The sequence below is a fragment of the Pelodiscus sinensis genome, chromosome 4 (genome assembly GCF_049634645.1).
Source record: "Pelodiscus sinensis isolate JC-2024 chromosome 4, ASM4963464v1, whole genome shotgun sequence".
Classification (NCBI taxonomy): Eukaryota; Metazoa; Chordata; order Testudines; family Trionychidae; genus Pelodiscus; species Pelodiscus sinensis.
Window position 1 is genome coordinate 114,134,360 of NC_134714.1, and position 15,055 is coordinate 114,149,414.

Sequence of the window (15,055 nt, forward strand, 5' to 3'; positions counted from 1 at the left end):
TTTGCAATTTTTGGACTAATCCCCATTTTTCTCCAGTTCAGCCAATAATGTTCCAGGTGGTATTGTATCGTATATTTTACCGAGGTTCAGACAGATTAGCTCAACCACGTTGCCCTTGTTTTAAAAAACCCCAAAACATTGAGAGAGATCAAAATTGTGTGGCATGAGCTACCTTTGATAAATCCATGTTTCATTTAATCTAATTTTCTATTTACCTGTGTCTTTAATAATGCTTTGCTTCTAAAACCTGCATTCTACTGAGGTCAGGCTAACCTGTCTGTAGTCGCTTGGAACATCAGAGCAGCTGAGGTGGGACAAGTTGTGCTTTGCAGAGCACAATGCTATCCTTATCTGCCCTATGGCAACACTCAGTGTGGACTCTCTCCTTTTATAACCAGGTACTTAAATCACCGGGCCAAGCCAGTAAGATGATTGGAGCCTGATGATAATTTGGGGTCTGATGCTGATCCCAATTACATTGTAAATCAGGGGCAACTTCACTGAGATCCATGGAACTGACCCCAATGTAGCTGGCTCTGGGACTTAATTTCTATTAAAAATAGGAAGCTGCTATTTCAGTGGCAATTACATGGCTTTATAACTGTGGGCTTTTTGCTTTTTGACATATTATGCCTTCAGCTCTTAATATTTTTCATCCTTCTTGCCCATAGTCTGGTTTGCTTTCTGTAAATGAGAGGTTGGCAATGGGAGGCCGAGGCTTCTGCTACAGATGTGAAGCAGGGCAGGAGTGAGATCTAGCATAAGGGAAGTGTGGGTGATGGTGGGAGATGATACAATATGTCAGCTGGTCCTCAGGCAAGTGGAATGAGAAGAGAGTGGGTGGGGGGAAGGATGTAATGCATAATAAAATTCCAAGGAGCAATATAAATAATATATGATCAACTTAATCCAAAACCCAGCAATGTCAGCAATGGGTAATGCTTATTTTAACGTGTGCAAAGTGGGATGTGACACAATATTCCTCCCAGAATGAGTATGTGCTGATATTTTCCTTTTATTTACATGGCTTTCTTCCCTATTAGACATTTGTCCATCCCATGCTTTGCTGCGAATTCGGCTACTCATATTTGCCATCCTTGTCTGTTGACTACCCTTCTCTCCCAATCTTCCCACTTCATATTAAGAACTTGATGTCCTACAGAACTGTTCATTTCCATGTTATTCACGGTCATCTTCTCTTTCTTTTTGCTTTTTGTGGCTCCCATTCAAGGACAGTGTTTGGTAAGCGTTCTTCTTCAGCATACCTCCCAGCCACTAATGTTGTCTTTTGTAGATTATTTGGATGAGGTGCCTTGTCCAGTCATTTTTCCAACTTATTTGATCTTTCTTTCTTCATATGTTGTTCACAATATTCTCAGATGTTTGTGATGCAATGCTAGATGGCTTTTGTGTATCATTATTGATAAGCTGCCATGTCTTACTGCTGTATGTTGTGATGGTGATAACGGTTGCTTTTACACGTTCAGTTTTGTCTTCAGAAGGTGTGTTTGAGTCTTCCAAATGCAGCCTTTGCCTTCTGGAGTCTTCTTATTTCCTTGGAGCTAGTTCCATTTTAGCTGATGGTAGCTACAAGAACATGAAATTGTCCCCCTTCTCCAGTTTCTCTTCAGTTTTGATTTGTCTCTCTAGTCCCCATTAACATGACATTTCCTTTTTCTGCATTGAATCTCAGACCTGTCTTCTCCATTACTACTTGTACTTGATTTGTGCAGTTTTGTCATCTGCTGGCATTTTTATTGATAAGAGTGATGTTGTCAGCAAAGTCTAGATCAAAAGGCCTTGGAATTGTTCCATTTTAGGCCACATGTATCACTGTTGCATTGCTTTAATCCATAGACAATGACTAGCATGAATAGAAAAGAATATAGGATGCATTCCTGCCTTACACCTGTCTTGATGCTGAATGGTTTGCTCAATGCATTTTCCATTTTAATGTAGCATTTTGAGCTGATATAGAAAGCCTTCCTAATATTAATTAATCACCATTTTCACATTGTTTCTCTATTTACACTATCAAATGCCTCTTGAAAATCCACAAAATTGATGGCAAGACTGCCTTGGAATTCAATTGTGTTCTCAATAATCCGTCTCAGGGTGAAAATTTGTCTAAATCCAGATGGTTGTTCCTATAAGATGGTATGCATCTTTACTTTCATTCTGTTCAAGAGGACTGTTGCTAATGCTTTTCATATGGCAGAAGTGTTACTCCACTCCAATTTGAGCAATTGCTTAGATCACCATTCTTTGGTAATTTTTGTGGCACTTTCTCCTCTGTCCATATTTTGTTGCACAATGAACAGATGTCTGATTCCATATCTTCACCTTTCATAGCTAAGAATAAATGCCATCCAAACCAGGTGCCTTGTTGTTTTTTAACTTTTGCCCCTGATAGATCTATAGTTAGGTCTACAGTCATGTAATTGGTTCTGGGTGGTTTAGCACTTCTTTGAAGTATTCCACCCATCTGCTTTCTTAGTCCTCCTGTGTGCTGAGAATTTCTTCTTGTTTTCCTTTCACTGGGACACTTCCAAGATTTTATCTATATCCTGTTAAATGTTTCAAGATCATATGAACTGTTCTTGTATCATTTCTTTCCCCACTTCTTCAGCTTCACTATCCTGGCTTTCTATCCCATTTTGCGTGTATTTTTTTGCATTGTTTCTTCACTGCTTTGTCTAGGTTTCTGTAGGGTATATTTTTTTCTTTTATCTATAATGTCCTATCTTTTTTTTTTTTTTTTTTTTTGCTAGGACCCACTGTCCTTTGTTGCTTCCTCTCTTTCTACCAATTATCTTTTTGGTTCCTTCAAACATACCTGTGTTGGAAAAAATCCTAATATTTTTCCACTTCATTTTCTTCAAGATTTTAAGTGCTTCAAACCTGTCCCTGACCTCTATCTGATACAAAGAGAGTATCCAGCAATCTTGTCACTTCTGTGTGTTGAAAGATCTTGGGCTGTGTACTTTCTTTTTGAGCACTTTTCAATTTGATGTTTGCTTTCAGCAAGTAGTGGTGACTCCCACTGGGCCATTGTCTGTCATTGTTCCAGTTGCATGAGAGCCATGACTGTTTCCCAACCTCTTCTATTTCCAGTCTGGGCATTAAAATCTCCCATGACCAGAACAAGATGGTGGCTTAGTTATTTATTTCATTATATCGTTCAATTCTGTATATAATCTCTTGGTCCTCTCCAGCCGCAGCATTGGTTGAAACATCTGCCTGCATATAATGTGCTGAGAGTAGAATCTCAGGGCCAGTAGCTTATCTGATATTGGCTGACAATTTATAAGTGATTTATGTGCAGCACTATTCATGATGATCCCTACATTGTTCTGTCTCCATAGAATCATAGGGTTGGAAGAGACTTCAGGAGGTCATCAAGTCCAGTCCCCTGCCCAAGGCAGGACCAATCCCAACTAAATCAACCCAACCAGGGCTTTGTCAAGCCAAGACTTAAATACCTCTAGGGAAGTGGTGGAATCTCCATCCCTAGGTAACCCATCTCAGTGCTTCACCACCCTCCTAGGGAAATAGTTTTTCCTAATATCCAACCTAGACCTCCCACACCTCAACTTGAGACCATTGCTCCTCATTCTGCCATCCGTCACTACTGTGAACAGCCTTTCTCCATCCTCTTAGGAACCTCCCTTCAGGAAGTTGAAGGCTGCTATCAAATCCCTCCTCACTCTTCTCTTCTGCAGACTAAACAAACCCAAATCCCTCAGTCTCTCCTCATAGGTCATGAGCTCCAGCCCCCTAATCATTTTGGTCGCCCTCCGCTGGACCCTCTCCAATACATCCACATCCTTTCTGTAGTGGGGGGGCCCCAGAACTGGACACAATACTCCAGATGTGGCCTCACCAGAGCCAAATAAAGGGGAATAATCACTTCTCTGGATCTGCTGGCAATGCTCCTCCTAATGCACCCTAATATGCCATTAGCCTTCTTGGCTACAAGGGCACACTGTTGACTCATATCCAGCTTCTCATCCACTGTGATCCCCAGGTCCTTTTCTGCAGAACTGCTACTTAGCCATTCAGTCCCCAGCCTGTAACAATGCTTGGGATTCTTCCATCCCAAGTGCAGGACTCTGCACTTGTCCTTGTTGAACCTCATCGGATTTCTTTTGGCCCAATCCTCTAATCCATCCAGGTCACTTTGGACCCTATTCCTGCCCTCAAGATGTTACCATAACTTGATCTTTCCATCTAACATCAGGGTAAATTTGATATCCAGGGTGTTATTTTGATATCTGTCCATTTATTTGACCTGTACTAATTTTCCTGCATTATTTAAAGTTCGTACATTCCAGGTAGCTACAGATGTACTCCTTTCTGGCCCCCTGGATATGGTTCATTGAGTGGATGACTTCCTGAAGGATTTGATCATCCATTGTCATCTGTGCATGTGAATGCGTTCCATCCTCCTTGGGCTATGATATTTGGTTTATGTGAGTGGCTTCTGCACGTAGGATTTTTTTTTCCAGTGATGGGAAGTTGCCCCATTGACTAACCCTCTCCTTTTAACCAGCCTTGGCAGAGTTAATAGTATCTAATTATTTTTAGTACAAAGCCCATGTGACTGAGCTGGAGTTTGAACCCAGTTCCTACATCCCAGGCCTCACTTTTTTTTCCCCCCAAGCTGATCATCCCTTTCCCACCACAGATAGGCTAATAACTGCTTCCCGCACTTAAACCCATGCTGTCCTTTTGCTTCTAAGTACTTTCTGTTAAAAAGGGTGTTATAATGATTTATGACTGAATTAAAACCTAGAGCTTTTTAAACAAGGGACCATGGTGACACATACTAGGCTGTTCTGACCTCATACATAAAGTGCATTCTCCTTCCAACCAATAGCTGAAAGTGATGTAAATTATTTACACATTTTAAGCTGTTGCCTCCCTTATGGATGGTTTTGCAGTTGCCAAAAAGAGGGCATGGTACTTATGCTGCAGCATCTGAATTTTTTAAAATAAAGTCTTTCTTAAAGACATGCACCCCCCTCCAGCTGTGCAAAGGGGCTGAAGCCCATCTCCCCCCTCTCTCCCCATCCCACCCCTCCTCTCTCATTCATACAGGAACATTGCTGGTTTTTCCTTCATCAGGTAGCAAGGGGAAAGTGCACAGTTTGCTGCATTCCTCACCCTGGCTGTAGAATGCAGTGGACAGATGAACCTAGACCTGCCCTAGCTGGGGGACATGCAACTCTCCCATGGCTGTGTCTGCTTCAGCAGGCATGGAGAGGTGCTTCTCACCTGGCCCCAAGTCCCTGCGGGGGGAGAGGTCTGGAGTAATCCTCTCTCCATGAGGCAGCCTGCATACTGAATCACACATCCTCCAGTCCCACCCAAGAGCAATAAGGGTATGTCTACACTACAAAGTTAATTCAAACTAACAGACGTTAGTTTGAATTAACTTTAATAGGTGCTACACATGCAAACCGCTAGTTCGAACTTAATTCGAACTAGCGGTGCGCTTAATTCGAACTAGGTAAACCTCATTCCACGAGGACTAACGCCTAGTTCGAATTAACTAGTTCAAATTAAGGGCTGTGTAGCCACTTAATTCGAACTAGTGGGAGGCTAGCTCTCCCCAGCTTTACCTGGTGGCCACTCTGGGCACCACCAGGGAAACTCGTCTGCCCCCCTCCCAGCTCCGGAGCCCTTAAAGGGGCATGGGCTGGCTACGGTGCCCGTGCCAGGTGCAAGCCTGCCAGCAGCCAGCCAGCAGACCCTGCACCTGGCACGGCTCGAGCCTGCCACCCAGCCCTCTGCCTCTTCCCGGGACCAGGCTGGCAGCTCCCGGGAGCCTGCACAGGTCCACAAGAGGCGGGCGCCCACCTGGTCTAGTGCGGAGATCGTGGACCTCATCCACGACCTCCGCACTAGGCACAGGAAAGTGGCCATCTAGGGCAGGATAGCTGCCACCCTGGCCACCCAGGAGCAGGTGTGCATGAAAATCAGGGTGGTCCAGTGAGACCCCTGACCCTGAGCTTAGAACGGCCGTACTGGGTCAGACCAAAGGTCCATCTAGCCCAATAGCCTGTCTGCCGACAGTGGCCAACACTAGGTACCCTGGAGGGGATGCACTGAAACAATGACCAAGCCATTTGTCTCGTGCCATCCATCTCCAGCCTTCCACAAACAGAGGCCAGGGACACCATTTCTACCCCCTGGCTAATACCACTCCATGGACCCAACCTCCATGACTTTATCTCACTTCTCCTTAAACTCTGTTCTAGTTCTAGCCTTCACAGCCTCCTGCAGCAAGGAGTTCCACAGGTTGACTATTTGCTTTGTGAAGAAGAACTTTCTGTTATTAGTTTGAAGCCTGCTACCCATTCATTTCATTTGGTGTCCTCTAGCCCTTCTATTATGGGAACTAATGAAGAACTTTTCTTTATGCACCTTCTCCACACCACTCGTGCTTTTATGGACCTCTATCATATCCCCCCTCAGTCTCCTCTTTTCTAAGCTGAGAAGTCCCAGCCTCTTTAGCCTCTCTTCATATGGAACCTATTCCAAACCCCTGATCATTTTAGTTGCCCTCCCCTCTCCCACCCTCTCTCTTCCCCTCTCCCACTTCCTTTTCCCAGTCTCCCGGAGTTTTGTTCAATAAAGAGAGTTTCTATTTTTGAACACACGAGTCCTTTATTTTGTACATCAGGAAGGGGGGCTAGGGAGGGGTAAGCAGAAGAGGGTGAGGGAGGAATGGGGTACGAGCCCCCGATGGGGAGGACTGGGCTGGCTCTGCGGGCTCCTCGGGGTGGAAGCTCTCCTTCCGCCCCCCGATTGACCCCCTCCTTCCCCCGAATGGCAGCCTGCGGCAAGTGCAGCCGGGCTGATGGCCGAGTGCTGTGATGTGCTGAGTGTGGGCACTCCAAGCCAGGACTGCTTTGCAAGCGGGGCACCCCTGAGAACTGTCTGTCCAGGGTGGGAGTCAGGTCCCTTTAAGCACAGCCCTCGGCTAGTCTGAGACAGCAGCTCCATGCTCTAAGTCCTACTCTGATGTCCTGTCAGCACTGCTTCCGGCCATCCTTAACCTCTGTTCAGGGTCCACTCTGTGGACATGCTAGTTCAAATTAGCAAAACGCTAATTCGAACTAGTTTTTAGGTCTAGATGCACTAGTTCAAATTATCTTAGTTCGAATTAACTAATTCGAATTAAGTTAGTTCGAATTAGTGCTGTAGTGTAGACATACCCTGATTTAATGGGGAAAAAAATATTTGAGTTAAAAGACCTAAGCAATGCTGGGCAGTATGAATATGTTACTGCCCCTGGGCTGAAATTTTGACCCCCTTATAATTGCTTCAGATTAAATTGATGCATTGGAATTCACTAGAAACAAAGGCATTAAGGGTACATCTACTCTTGCTCCTTAGTTCAAACTAGGGATGCAAATGTAGCCGACCGAAATTGCCAATGAAGCGGGGATTTAAATAACCTGTGCTTCATTAGCATAATCTCACCTGCGTGCTATTCTGCTCATCAGCTGATTCGAACCAGGAAGTGCGCTCTGGGCCATGTTAGTTTGAACCAAGGAGTTTGATTCGCCCTAACGTTACTCCTCAAAAATTTTCAGTCGGATACATTTTCATCTGTAGTTCAAACTAGGGAGCAAGTGTAGACATACCCTAAGAGAAGGTGGTTATGCTGTCACTGAATGGTTCCTAAATTAGCCAGCATCTGTTGGGCTATGTCTACACTTGCGACTTCTTGCGTGAGAAATATGCAAATGAGGCTAAGCGTGGAATATCGCCAAACCTCATTTGCATACCTAATGAGCCACCATTTTTGCAGAAGAGGCTGTTGCGCCAGAAGGAGCTGTCTACACTGCCCCTTCTTGCACAAGAAAAACCCTCTTGCACAATCCCACTACGCTGATTATTTTTAGGAATAAGGGCATTGCGCAAGAGCGAGAGGTGGGGGGAGGCTGGGAATGCCTGGCTTTGGGGGAGAGGAAGGGATTGGGTTAGAATGGGGAGTCTGGGGGTGACTGGCTCTCAAGGAGGGGTGGGGCATTGGGTTAGAGCAGGGAAGTTGAAGCACCTTAAACTCAGGGCTGTGTCTACACTGGGCCACTTATTCTGGAAAATCAGCCGCTTTTCCGGAATAAGCTGCGAGCTGTCTACACTGGCCCTTGAATTTCCGGAAAAGCAATGACGCTCTACTGTACAAAGTCAGCCACTATTCCGGAAAAGCTACGCTGCTACCGCTCGGGCATAAGTCCTTATTCCGGAACACTGTTCCGAAAAACGGCCAGTGTAGACAGCCCAGTAGTCTTTTCCGGAAAAAAGCCCCGATCGCGAAAATGACGATCGGAGCTCTTTTCCGGAAAAGCGCATCTACATTGGCCACAGATGCTTTTCCAGAAACAGGGCTTTTCCAGAAAAGCAGCCTGCCAATGTAGACGCTCTTTTTCTGGAAATACTTATAACGAAAACTATTCTGTTTTTAAGCATTTCCGGAAATTCATGCCAGTGTAGACACAACCATGGATGCAAAATAAGGCAGCCAACACAGATGTCATATTTAAATTCCAGGACGCAAAAAAAAAAAAAAAAAAAATCAGCATGTACAGTAAAACTCCGATGGTCCGGCATCTGACGGTCCGGCACTCCTGATGGTCCGGTACCATCAGGAACCCGGAAGTGCTCCGGGCAGCTGGACCATTGGAGCTGCTCTGCCCCCAGCTTCCCCGATTCAGCCGCTGCTAAAACTGACCAGCGCTGAATCCAGGAAGCAGGGTGCAGAACAGCTGGAGTGCTGCCGGGTAGGTCCAGTAGCACTGCCCCTCGGGGCTGCGAGACCAACCCAGCAGCACCCCAGCTGTCCCGGTTTCAGCCGCTGCTGAAATTGACCAGCGGCTGACTCCAGGAAGCCCAAGACAGAGCTGCTCTGCCCCGGGCTTCCTGGAATCAGCCGCTGGTCAGTTTCAGCAGCAGCTGACTTGGGGACACCTGGGGCAGAGCAGCTGGGGTGCTGCTGGGTTGGTCCAGTAGCGCCGCTCCTCGGTGCTGTGGGACCAACCCAGCAGCCTTCCAGCTGCTCTGTCCCAGGTGTCCTGATTCAGCCGCTGCTGAAACTGACCAGGGCTGACTCCAGAAAGCCCGGGGCAGAGCAGCTCTGCCTCTGGCTTTCTGGAGTCAGCCGCTGATCAGTATCAGCAGCGGCTGACTTGGGGAAACCTGGGGCAGAGCAGCTGGGGTGCTGCTGGGTTGGTCCAGTAGCGCCGAGGAGCGGCGCTGCGGGACCAACCCATCAGCACCACAGCTGCTCTGCCCCAGGCATCCTCAAGAGCAGCTGGGGTGCTGACGGGTTGGTCTCGCTGCACCAAGGGTCGGCGCTACTGGACCAACCCAGCAGCACCCCAGCTGCTCTGCTGCAGGCGCCCCCGATTCAGCCGCTGCTGAAACTGACCAGCAGCGTCTGAATCAGGGACTCCAGGTACAGAGCCGGACTATCAGAAGGGAGGGCTAGGAGGGGGTCTGGGGTAGCATCTCCCCACCCCACCCCGGACCCCTCATAGCCCCCCCTTCTGATAGTCCGGCATATCTGATAATCCGGCACGCCCTGGGTCCTAAAGGTCCCAGATTATCGGAAGATTACTGTACCTGGTTTACACTGTGTTTCTTTAAAGAAAATCCAAAGGCTATTGTTTGCCACGCTGAAGTTATTATTCTGAGATATGAGCCTCTCCCTTGTTTTTGAACCTCTCATATTTGCAGTCTGGGACAGACCTGAATTTTTAGAACTTTAAAAAAGCCATAATCTTTATAAGTTAAAAAATGAGGAAACCATACCAGAGATCAACAAGCTGGAGTGAAACAGGCACTTCAAATTGTGCCAATTTACTTCTCAGTTCAGTTTAATTTAAAAAAAACTCACAGGACATAATAGGGCAGTAGTGTTACCTTTTTAAATACATGGTGGGGGTGCTTATTTTTAGTGAGAGAATATTACTGTATTTTTAAAGGTTTGTTTTTTTTATTTGATGTTTGTTCCTTGTCAAGCTCTCTGAAGATCTATGGACTGGCCATGAATTTAAGTGACAAGAGACTGTTTTATTGGTTTTTGTCTGAAATGTCCTGTAATGTTGTTTTTATCACTACCCTGTCTACTATATCTATCTATCTCAGTAGATACAAATAAATATATAATATGTGGCTCTTTGCACTCCTATCCATAGCTATTTTAGCTCTGCATCTCTAACTGGTTGGTCACCCCTGTTCTATTTGCTTTTTGACTGCCGCTGCATGCTGAGTGGCTGTTTTCAGAGAACTATCCACAATGACTTCAAGATCTCTCTGTTGAGTGGTTGTAGCTAAATTCGTCCCCATCATATTGTATGAATAGTTGAGATCATTTTTTCCAATGTGCATTACTTTACATTTATCAACATTACATTTCATGTGCCATTTTGTTGCCCAATCACTTAGTTTGAGATCTTTTTGAACCTCTTCACAGTCTGCTTTGGTCTTAACTATCTTGAGCAGTTTCCATGCTATCCAAACACTCCCTTTCTACTCATGAGGAGTAGGAGTACTGGAAGCCAGCCAGAGCTGCCCTCGGCATTGGATGTATGGTTCCATACTCGATCCACTACATCAAATGCCAGAAGATCGACTTCTAGAGCGTCGATCTTCTTTGTAGTGTAGATGTGCCCCCTGTGTGTAGAAGATCCAGATAACATTCCCCCTTCTGCCTGAAGGAAGAAAGGGGCCCCCTGTTCAAAACCTTCAAAAGTATCCTCTGTCCCTGAACTAAGGGATAGCCTGATCTGGGGCTTTCAATCTCTCCTGTTGAAGCTTTCTACTGTGGCTCAAAAATGAAAGAGTGGTTGGAGCTTTAGGACTGGATATTGACTCTCCCACCTCCCAGGTGCATGCGCTAACCATTGAGTTACAGAATCATTTTCCCTGTCTGTCCGTCTCTCTCGCCCAAGGACTATATAAGGATTTATCCACAGTGGAACAGTCATTGGGCCAGAGGGAAAAACAGGGAGGGCAGGAGGAATATAAATACTTGACTGATATAAAAATCAATATATCATCTGCTACTACAGCAAGCTAAGTAGAAAGTTTTTGCAATACTTTTTGGTGTGTTTCCCTGAAACAGTTACAATGAAGCACTACTTTGCATAGATAGCAATATTATGATTTCCAGCACCCCGAATTGAAAAGTCTCTAGCACAACAGTGATAATAAAATGCTGTTAGCTTTCTAATTTTGTCAGAATATTCATTCTTTTCTTTCCTTGTTTTTCCTTGATTTGCACAGGCTTTGCCTGTTTAAAAATAAATGGGGCGCACAAACATAACTGAGAAGGGAAACTGCTAAGTAGTCTGTTATTAATCATTTAGAACCAAAGGCACCTTGGCTAACCGTAGAAAGACCAGAATACACTATCATCCAGTGCCGTTAAAATTTACAGTTATAGTTAGTGGGTGGTGAATGGGGGCGTTAACCAAACATTGTCTGTTAGAAGCTCTTAGTACATTTTTGGCCACTGTTCTGTGAGTAAGAGAAAATCCCCACACATTTCCTGTTTCTACTATAATGTACAAGTCTATTTTGGGGGGAGGGGGAAGCTGAACAAATAACGCCTATCACTATAGAGACTAAGAAAAATCAATAAATAGTATCATGAGCTTTTGTGAGTACAACCCACTTCTTCAGATGACAAATATGGAACAAGAGCTATAGCGTGAGATGCCAGTTCATCACCTCCCTAAGGAACCCATCCCAGTACTATGATCCGCTCTCTTCAAGGCACACTCCTCAACCGCCCTGCAGTGTTTAGCTGAGTCTGGTGCTTATGCACTAAGACCTCAGAAACAAAGACAACTGTAAATAAAACCTGCTAACCTAAACTTTGTTGTCCAGGCTGGGGGACAGTCAATATGGCTGGCAAGACAGAAACGCAAAAGAGGAAACAGCCAGTCTAGCTAGGAAACTGCCTGAGTGGAGGTAAGCAGCCTTGTATCAGCTGAGGAGCTTCTTCTGAACTCTTACAAACTCTGTTAGTTTTAACATTCTGAGGGGTCAGCAGTGGGGATGTAATAGAGTAATCGACCTATTCCTGCGGTGGCTCTGCATTTAAAGTGTATTAGGAGCTAGGCGGGCAGGCAGCCTGGCTCAGTTCTGGCTCCACCAGATCTGGAAGCTCAGATCCCTTCCCAGACGGGGGCTGATGCCTCTGTATCGGAGGCAACAGTGCAGGGCGCCAGGCAGCCAGTCCACAAGGGGAGCTGGTTTATAAACTGGCTTCCCTTCAAGACCAGCTCCCGCCTGACACCCTGCACTGCTACCTCTGATACAGAAGCAGCAGCGTGGAGTGGCAGGAGGCTCCTCGGGAGTGGGGCAGGAGCGCACCGGCTGCCGACCTCTCCCCTGGGGACTATAGAATAGTCAGTTACCTGATAACAATTAATGAGGTTAATCGAATATTCAATTAATTGACATTTAACATCCCTAGTCAGCAGTAACTGGGGTTAAAACAAATACACATCTGAACGGTGGACAACAGCCTCTGTGCTCACCTCCCTTCAGAGCAGGGATGCAAAGGGGACCCGAGCTCTCCAGAGGGGCCAGGGAGGAGAGGGCAGGAGTGGGACTAGGTCTCAAAGGGGACAGAGCAGGAGGGAAGAGCACAGACCAGCACCACGCCTCACCACACTGCAGGGAAGGAGCTGAAACGGCTAGAGCCCTGCTGTCTGTGTCGCTGTTGCATCCTCTCTGACTGGTGAATCCACAGATGTTCACAGGAGCCCAGAAAGGGACATTTTTGTCACACAGGGTCAATCTTTTCTGACCATTTCCAAAGGCAATATTAGCTCATTAAGATACTTACCCTTCTACATGCCCTTCTGTATTTCCCAGGCTTCATTTAAAGCAGCTGCCTCTAGCAAGCATCTGCCCTGCTCCTAATTGCAGTGGAGACACTGTGTCCTGTTTTTCTAATACACTGTGAATGAGGCCTGTTTACCCAGCACACACACATGACTTGGGGCATTTCCCATTTTATAATCTCCCTCAGGCTGGCAATGCCACTTCCAAAGCCCTGGTACGGAACACTGCATACGGTAGCACTAAAAAATATCAATGCCCATGTTTTCCACATGATACTGTAGAGCAGATCCTCAGCTGGGGCAAATCAGCATGGACTTCAGTGGGCTTAGCCTGTTAATTAGCAACCTTTGGGTCCAGATTGTGAATCCCAGGCACCTGAATTCAGTTTGTGCTTCTAAAAATAAGATGGCTCTTCCTCTATTTCGCCAGGAGTGGTATCTTTCTGTCACTTTTCCCCTCTGCCTTCCGAAGTGCTTTATTGTAAGCAGAGCACAAAGAGAGCCGAACTCTGATTCTTCTTCCCCAGGTAGGGCCCAGAACAAGTCCTTAAAAAAATAAAGGTTTCACTTGAAGAAGAAAATTATGCAAGAATGAAAACTGAAGATGATGAAAGGGCAGAGCAGCAAATGCTAACAGGAATCCTCTGGACTCTGATCTGGGACAGTCCTTTTCCCACCACAAAGTGCTCCCTTTTAAAATAAAAATCTCTATTTTAAGATGCAAAGTCCAAGCTTTCCACAGCAGGAAAAAAGGTGGGGTTTTTTTTACCATGTAGTACCGAACACATGGTGATAGCCTAGTGAAGATAAGGCAAGGAATAGCTCCTCTGCATAATAGCTGGTTAAGGTAAATGTTTATAGTAGCCAAAGGTGTTATCCTCACCTCCAAAGAGGTTACATTTTTACAGTGAGAGAGTCATCACAAGTTAGCTATTTTGTTGTAAAATCATACTGCACAGGCAGTTTTTATCTTTAGGTGGCAAGTTGTGGCCAACACTATATCCACTCCTCCTCTTTGCCCACCTGGGATTTACCTTGACTAGTTATCTCAAAGTAAAAATGACAGAGCCTTTACCTTTGCTGGGATTTACTGTAAGACAGATAACTTGAGTGAGCTATTTTGCTGTCAAAATTCACTTTTTTTTTTTTTTTTTTACAGCGAGGGCATAGTCTAGGGTTTCTCTTGACCGCTTTATATGAAAACTCCAGACTGCCTTGTCTTCACTAGACAGTGACTTATAGTAGCTAACATGAGGGAAGAACATATTTTCCCCCTAGTGAAGATAAGACCTTTGGCTTCTCAAGATCTTGAGGCCAAGCATGATGCGAGCTACACAAAACTTGGTGACATGGTAATACTGCTACAGAACTTAAGTCCAAGGGACCTCTCCCAGAAGACTGGGAAGACCAGATTATGGCAGGCAGCTGTTCTCCTGCATTGAGGGTACTGTAGCTTCACACCCATTGTACTTCCAGTGACCACTTTTTCAATCTTTATCCACCAAGTGCTCCCCCAGCCTGTCTCTTCAGAGTTTGTTGTTGCTTAGTACTGTAATCTCATCAAGTGGGGAGCTGTGAAATCAGCTCCCAAAGGAGGAAAAATCTGACAATTCACTGCTTGTATAGAACCACTCCACTCTTCTTTCACCACTTCCTTGGTGTTATGACCCCCAAAGCTCTTGGGTCAGAGGCTGTTTTCCTGCACTGGCACTGAATGTTCACATCCACAGGTGAGTACCTGGCATGCGAAAATTGTCTGTCATGGGCACATTCACCCCATAGTGTGCATCTACCAGAGCAATATGCTCAGGGAACTCCAGTTACTGTGCGTTGCAGGTTGAACCTTGCTGATCCGGCACTCTCTGGTCCAGCAACATCTATGGTCGGGCATGATTTTAATTAGCCACATGTCCACTTATCATGGGTGTGGCCAAGTTTTGCGCAGTCCCATAAAGTTTTGTCGGCAGCCACCAGTCCTGGCTCCTAGGGTTCTGTGCTGTTTGGCTCTAATTTACCCCTACTCATCTTCTAAGAGCCCAGGAAGCATTGGAAGAGTTGGTAATGCTGCCAGACAATACTGACTTCCTGTGGTTCGGCAAATTCTCTGGTTCTGCACTGGTCAGGTCCCGAGGTTGCTGGACTAGAGAGGTTCAACTTGTACCTTCTTTTCTTTGAACTATCTG